The sequence below is a fragment of the Eleutherodactylus coqui genome, chromosome 8 (assembly GCF_035609145.1).
Source record: "Eleutherodactylus coqui strain aEleCoq1 chromosome 8, aEleCoq1.hap1, whole genome shotgun sequence".
Taxonomy (NCBI): domain Eukaryota; kingdom Metazoa; phylum Chordata; class Amphibia; order Anura; family Eleutherodactylidae; genus Eleutherodactylus; species Eleutherodactylus coqui.
In genome coordinates this window covers 59,665,503-59,673,728 of record NC_089844.1, presented here as the reverse complement: position 1 = coordinate 59,673,728, position 8,226 = coordinate 59,665,503, and positions in this window count along the sequence as shown.

Here is an 8,226-nt window from a genome sequence, read left to right as displayed (position 1 = left end):
GTTCCTCTTTTCTAGATCTCAGCCACTTGTCAGCTTTGACCGCCAATTCCATCGCATCATTGAGTGTCATGGGAGTGGGATGAGTAGATCCTTGACAGTGTCAGAAAGACCCAACAAAAACACATCTTTAAGGGTGCTATCGTTCCAAGAGGTTTCACCTGTATACAGTCTAAATTTAGAGCAATAGTCCTCTACCCACTGCTGCCCCTGACGTAGAGACATGAGATTAGATACCGCCAACCCTGCACGGTCCGGCTCATCAAAAATACCTCCAAGTTCCCGAAAAAACAAATCAACTGACTGCAGGCAAGCAGAACTCTCAGGTAAGGAGTAGGCCCATGTCTGGGGGGACCCCGAAGTAAGGATATGATCAATCCCACTTTCTGGGATTCTGAGCCAGAGGAGCGGGGCCGCATCCGAAAATACAATCTGCATGCCTGCTGAAAAACAAAAAACTTGCGCCTCTCCTACGCGCCACCAGCACCATGCCGCCCACGCCTGGCGGGCACCTGCGCCCCCGGAACCCGAACAACAAGCTGGGGGGACCCCCCCCCCCCGACCGCGGGACCCCGCTGCCCTGGAAGGACCAGTAACCGCCGCATGGTAACAAAATGCATGCCCCGTCATTCACTTCTCGTTCGTTGCTCAGTTTCTGCATGTTGAAAACCAAACGTTGTATCGTTCCGTGTAAACAGAACCCATGCCTGCTTACTGTGAACAGAGGCGGTGTTCTGTCCAGTTCCGCCTCCATTCGGCAATAATCGTTCCTGTGAAAAAACGGCGGCATATAGGAGGGGGTTAAACATCAGGGATTGAAGTTAGCTACCACTGCAGGTAGGTATCAGCTGTATGAGAGAGTCGGCACCTGTATGGAGATGGCTCAGCTTCTGCATCATATTGCACATGTATGGTTCATGTCACTAAATGGTTAATGTATAGCTGGGATTACCAAGCATTAGAACATTAAATACACTCATTGTACATTCTAGCAGCAGGAGACTCTTCTAGCACTAGAATGGTTGCCTGGCTTCATTGCCCTAATGAAGAATTCAAGATTTCGAACACTTGATACAAGTACAATTATACATTATCTACATAATCAAGATTGTAATTAATAGTCTGTACAGCCCGGGGGGAGCTGCGTGCTTTTGAGTTATGAATGTCTTGATTATACAGGATAAGTGGATGGCAGGGGAAGTTACTGAAGAGTTAACGGGTAAGGTTGTATACAGATTACGTAGAGGGATCACTGGACTTAATGGCACTGGTGTATAGTCAATATGATTCTTAGACCTGGTTCACACGTGGAGGTTTGACATTTTTTCATTGAGACTACATATTTAGCCTCACATGTAAAACGCGAGCATACAGTTTGTCATGTAGCTGATACAGTACAAGGCTAGGTTCTTACTAGCCGTGAATGTGAGCTGCACCCAAGAGGCGTGGGCGCAATTTGTATCGGACAGTACACGGACACCAGTGCTGTCCAATTTACATAGACACAGCGCATTGACATGCATTCACATTTCCTATTTCTCATTTATGAAGCGGATAGGAAAAGAAACGCGATGTGTTTTTTCATCCGGACCATCGGTCCATGTGAAAAAATGTCAATGTGCATAGCCTCATAACCGTATAATTGGGGCCTTGTGCTGCCCATGGATTAGCAAGGACAGCACACAACCTCAAATATGCTGTCATCAGTTCCATGGTTGTCCTTCCTTGAACCATTCTTGGTAGGTACTAACCACTACACACACACTATATACCACTCCACAAGATCTATCGCTTTAGAGATGTTCTGACCCAGTTGTCTAATCAGCAGAATTTTCCTGCTGTCATAGTAGAGTTTGAACAGTTTTTTGTCCATGTTGCTGTATTTACAATGGACAACAGGATAGAATCCTAGAATGGTGGAGTTGGAAGGGACCTCCAGGGTCATCGGGTCCAACCCCCTGCCTAATGCAGGATTCACTAAATCATCCCAGACAGATGTCTGTACGGCCTCGGTTTGAAGACTTCCATTGAAAGAGAACTCAACACCTCCCATGGTAACCTGTTCCACTCATTGTTCACCCTCCCTGTAAAAAGTTTTTTCTAATATTTATTCTGTGTCTGAGTTTCATCCCATTGCTTCTAGCCTTTCCTTGTGCAAATGAGAATAGGGCTGATCCCTCTGCAGTGTGACAACCCTTCAGATATTTGTAGACCGCTATTAAGTCTCCTCTCAGCCTTCTTTTTTACAAGCTAAACATTCCCAGATCCTTTACCCGTTCCTCATAGGACATGATTTGGAGACCGCTCACCATCCTGGTAGCCCTTCTCTGCACAAATCGGATGCCCAGAACTGGACACAATATTCCAGATGAGGTCTGACTATAGAAGAATGGAGGGGGATAATTACCTTATGCGATCTAGACTCTATGTATCAGCTTGTGCTGCTGGGGCCCATTGTTCTACGGGTTTCCAGGAGCACGCCTTCACAGGTGTGGGATAATTGAACTGGCTGCGTGTAGTGTTTTCTAGCCAGCTAATCCTCACTGGTCTGTTGCACATATATATCAGCAAGTTTGTGGGCTTACGTGTCTTGGCCAAGACACAAACCAATACCTTGTACAGTCGGTAGTAATTCCACCTATCTATGCATGCCATTATGCTTGGTGAGTGTCTTGGGCATTTGTCAGTCATTGCTTATGTCTGTCCGTGAGTTCTGTTTGCAGCTTACTTATTCAGTTCTGTTGGTGGTCTGGTGAGAGAAGGTTGGAGCCTCTATTCTGAGTGAGAGCCTTCTCTATACAGATAATTCACTGGGGCAGAGGGAACTCGAAATTGTATAAAGCCCTGTCACAGACAAGTACCCTAAAACGTAACCTTGATTGATATATGAATACTAAAAACATATACGGGCTACAGACTTGAACACGCAAGAAATAGACATAACATAAATTGACCACGATAGGATAACGTATTTGTGTGATCCTTCCTAGTATCCCAGATACATGGGGGTATAGATCTGGGTGGCCATGTACTGCTCCTATTAGCGAAAGGGTAGTGATTGATAGCCAATAGAGAAAAAGTAATGTATCAAAAGATGATACACCCTATGGTGGAATGGCGGCCATCAGGGCTGGCGGTCTTGCTACCTCTCTATTCTTTATTTTTTTTTGTTTTTCCAGTGTTCATTATTGGCAGGGGATTGTTCTCTAAGCTTAATGAGATTAGAATAGCATCTGGGGTGATTGCGTCCTCAATGATCCTACTAGATTTATTTAGGAATCTAGCAGTAGCAAAGTATCTTAGGCAATTCTATTCAATGATTGGCTGAGCGCTTTGACTAATCACAGGCAGCACTCAACTGTCATTTAATGGCTGAGCGCTGCCTGTGATTGACTGAGCAATCAGCCAATGAGACCAGCACTTTCTGGGGGCGGGGATTTTTCAATCCTCGGCCTCCAGAACACAGAAGAAGACTGCCATGCTAGAGAGAAGAGCCGAACGGCTCTTCTAGGCGAGTATAATTTTTTTTTTTTATTTTCACTTTTTTTTTTACAGCCCTTCCCCAAAAATCATCGCTGCGGTGGTTGCCGACAATCCACTGCTTTCAATGGCGAGGCAGCAGCGCTGACCTCATTGAAAGCAATGGGGTAGCATCACGGACTTCTGCCACGGCTGTCACAGCTGTGGCAGAGGATTCCTTCATCCCTGCAGTCCCCCGGGGATGAAGGAATCCTCTGCTATAGCTGTCACAGCTGTGGCAGAAGTCTGCGATGTACTCCCTATGTTTTCAATGGGGCTGGCGCTCCTGCCGCTGGCCCCATTGAAAACACTAAGGGATATCGCCGTTTTTTTTTTTCTGCACTGCAAGACTTAAGAGTAAAAAAAATCACAAATGAGTATGAAAATCATTGGTTTCATAATCATGTGTCTTCACTCGCTCTCGCATCGCAGGAAAAAATATCGCTAGTGGGTAGCCACCCTTAGTTGGTAGAGCTACTGTTTTCTCGCAATTTTCTCTCTTCTGGCTAATAGAGGGCAATTGTAGTAAAATACTGTACCCTATTGGGGCATAAGTAACTAGTAATTCAAATTAGAGGAGTGAAGGTCCTGGTTGCAAGAGCTTACGATCCACGAGAGTCCACTTGTCACCAGGTAGGTCCGTTATCATCAGTCGTTGAACCCCTACAGAGCAGCAAGTTTTCCTCTATGCTGTGAATAGGAGATAACTTGCTGTGATGAGAATACCCCTTTACTGATACATATAATGATGTTATGCTTACAGTAATAAGTAAATACCAATTTATATCACCAGTACTATGTCAACAACCTTTACTGCGTTCACTTGCAGTTTACACAGTCCTGCTTTTAGACTTAATGATTGTGCAGTGGCGCCCTCTCCTGGAAATCAAAAATAACTGTAAAAAATGGGAACAAAAGCCCATGTGCTGAATTCACCACACAGAACACAAGACGAAGATGCAATATGAGCGCTACATGCTATCAATGCCTAATGCAAGGGTCTGGTGAGGCTTATAAACTCCTCTTTATTTCTAATGTGCCAAACACATACAATAGGTGCGATTACCAAGAGTCTACTGTGAAGAAATATTCTCCATCTATATATCAAATTGCAAAGAAATATATACAGTAAGCTAACTTGGCTTCTTTGGGACCACCAGCAACATTCTAGCCAATTGGTTTCACTCATGAATGGCAAAAACTGTAGGAACTGGTCTTTCCTGAGGAGCTGCATTGTTCACAAAGTAGTCAGTAATGATGATCAAACGTTTGAGAAGTTCAGTTTGGCTGGTTCACTGAACTTTGGCAAAACATTCGTTCAGTCTGAATTACTTGAAACCAAATTGAAGGTTCAACCCAAGCCCTTAAAACTAGTGTATAAGACTATCTAAGAGCCATAAAAGCCCTGTACAACACTCTGAGGGCCCATTAGCGATGCGTGAAAAGATCGCAGCTCGAGGTCTGTAAAAGCGTGCATGAACGGGCTACTTACAGGTACTTGAATTAGCCCATTCACACGACCCGAGCTGCATTCTGTGTGCTTTTAAGGCTTTAGGAGCCTATGGAAAGCACGCAGCAAAGATAGGACATGTCCTATCTTTGCGCACCTCGGAGTCGGCATGCGAGTTTGCACCTACACGTCCTATCTTTGCGCACCTCGTAGTCGGCATGCGAGTTTGCACCTACACGTCCTATCTTTGCGCACCTCGTAGTCGGCATGCGAGTTTGCACCTACACGTCCTATCTTTGCGCACCTCGGAGTCGGCATGCGAGTTTGCACCTACACGTCCTATCTTTGCGCACCTCGGAGTCGGCATGCGAGTTTGCACCTACACGTCCTATCTTTGCGCACCTCAGAGTCGGCATGCGAGTTTGCACCTACACGTCCTATCTTTGCGCACCTCGGAGTCGGCATGCGAGTTTGCACCTACACGTCCTATCTTTGCGCACCTCGGAGTCGGCATGCGAGTTTGCACCTACACGTCCTATCTTTGCGCACCTCGGAGTCGGCATGCGAGTTTGCACCTACACGTCCTATCTTTGCGCACCTCGGAGTCGGCATGCGAGTTTGCACGTACACGTCCTATCTTTGCGCACCTCGGAGTCGGCATGCGAGTTTGCACGTACACGTCCTATCTTTGCGCACCTCGGAGTCGGCATGCGAGTTTGCACGTACACGTCCTATCTTTGCGCACCTCGGAGTCGGCATGCGAGTTTGCACCTACACGTCCTATCTTTGCGCACCTCGGAGTCGGCATGCGAGTTTGCACCTACACGTCCTATCTTTGCGCACCTCGGAGTCGGCATGCGAGTTTGCACCTACACGTCCTATCTTTGCGCACCTCGGAGTCGGCATGCGAGTTTGCACCTACACGTCCTATCTTTGCGCACCTCGTAGTCGGCATGCGAGTTTGCACCTACACGTCCTATCTTTGGCACCTCGTAGTCGGCATGCGAGTTTGCACCTACACGTCCTATCTTTGCGCACCTCGTAGTCGGCATGCGAGTTTGCACCTACACGTCCTATCTTTGCGCACCTCGTAGTCGGCATGCGAGTTTGCACCTACACGTCCTATCTTTGCGCACCTCGGAGTCGGCATGCGAGTTTGCACCTACACGTCCTATCTTTGCGCACCTCGGAGTCGGCATGCGAGTTTGCACCTACACGTCCTATCTTTGCGCACCTCGGAGTCGGCATGCGAGCTTAGGGCGCCCACCCACTGGCGATTTTTTTTCCTTTGCGTTTTTTCTCAAGAGCAATTAGTATAGAATGTGTTCCTGTCCACTGGCGTTTTTTTTTCCGGTCCGTTGCAATTTTTAACATAGGAACTGTCAGTTGCATATGTGTCCTTATTTTTCTCTTAATGCACCCATGAATGTCAATGGAAATTAACGGAAAAGGCGCGGAAAACGCTGTGTTTTTCACGCACGAAAATCGCAAACGCCAGTGGGTGGGCGCCCTTATACCTGCATGTCCTATCTTTGCGCACCTCGGAGACGACATGTCAGTTTGCACCTACATGTCCTATCTTTGTGCACCTCAGAGCCGACATGGGAGTTTGCACCTACATGTCCTATGTTTGCGCACCTCGGAGCAGACATGGGAGTTTGAACCTACATGTCCTATCTTTGCGCACCTCGGAGCAGACATGCGAGTTTGCATTTACATGTCCTATCTTTGCGCACCTCGGAGCAGACATGCGAGTTTGCACCTACATGTCCTATCTTTGCGCACTTTGGAGCCGACATGCGAGCTTACACCTACATGTCCTATCTTTGCGCACCTCGGAGCCGACATGTCAGTTTGCACCTACATGTCCTATCTTTGTGCACCTCGGAGCCGACATGCGAGTTTGCACCTACATGTCCTATCTTTGCGCACCCCAGAGCCGACTTGTCAGTTTGCACCTACATGTCCTATCTTTGCGCACCTCAGAGCCGACATGCGAGTTTGCACCTACTTGTCCTATCTTTTTGCACCTCAGAGCCGACATGTCAGTTTGCACCTCCATGTCCTTTCTTTGTGCACCTCGGAGCCGACATGCAAGTTTGCAGCTATATGTCCTATCTTTTGCAGTTGCAAGCGTTTTGCGCATCTAAAATTCCTTCGTGTAAACGCTTCCATAGGAAACCATTGGCTCTATTTAGACGCGATCTTTACACGCGTTGCTAATGCGCTCGTGTTCAGGACTAGTGTTGAACAAACTGATCCAGTAGAACCCAGTTTCAGGTAGAACTTTGCTTGTTTCCGGTCATGCAGGATTGAACGTTTACTCAAGTTTGACCCAAAACGGGGTTCTATTGGTTTACTTCACTCAGCACTAGCAGTGAGAGATTGGCCCAACGACCATGAAAGGGGCCATTAGTTCTGTAAATATAGGTAACTTCCGGATGTAAACAAGAATGTTAAGGGCTCGTGTCCACGCGCGGGTTTGAATTGCAGAATCGGCATGGGGCACACGCGCGGATGATTTGCAGTTCAAGCCACACATAGGGAAGCATGGGCATCCGCACCTGAATAAAAGCATGCGGATTTGATTTGCGGACCTTTGGGTGCGCAAATCAAATTGCAGCATGCTCCATTTCAGGGTCGTTCCCACACGGACGGCTTCCATTGAAGTCAATTAACATTGCAGACAGGCTGCGGATTCTGCTGAGAAACCAGGAGTTTGAAAAGAAAACTCTCAATGTGGCTGCTGCCGCATCCACACACGTTTGGGGTACAGAAAAAAGAATACCCAGATGGGTAAGCAGGGTCCTTGGCAGACGGCAGGGTAGGATTTCGCTGTGGGGTCCCGCATGAGGAATCTGACCCATCCGTGGACATGAGCCCTAAGATTCACCGATATTAAACAGAGATCTTAAACACATTGGGGAATTTAAACACAAAGGAGCAGATATATTCAGACCAGTGTTTCATACTTCAAAATCACAGAGGTGAGAGAAAAACAAAGACATTCACTGAAAGAGCCAAAAAATGTAATACCTGACAGGCCCAATCGCCATAAGGTAGGCGCAATCGCCATAAGGTAGGCCCAATCGCCATAAGGTAGGCCCAATCGCCATAAGGCAGGCCCAATCGCCATAGGGCAGGCCCAATCGCCATAGGGCAGGCCCAATCGCCATAGGGCAGGCCCAATCGCCATAGGGCAGGCCCAATCGCCATAAGGTAGGCCCAATCGCCATAGGGCAGGCGCAATCGCCGTAAAC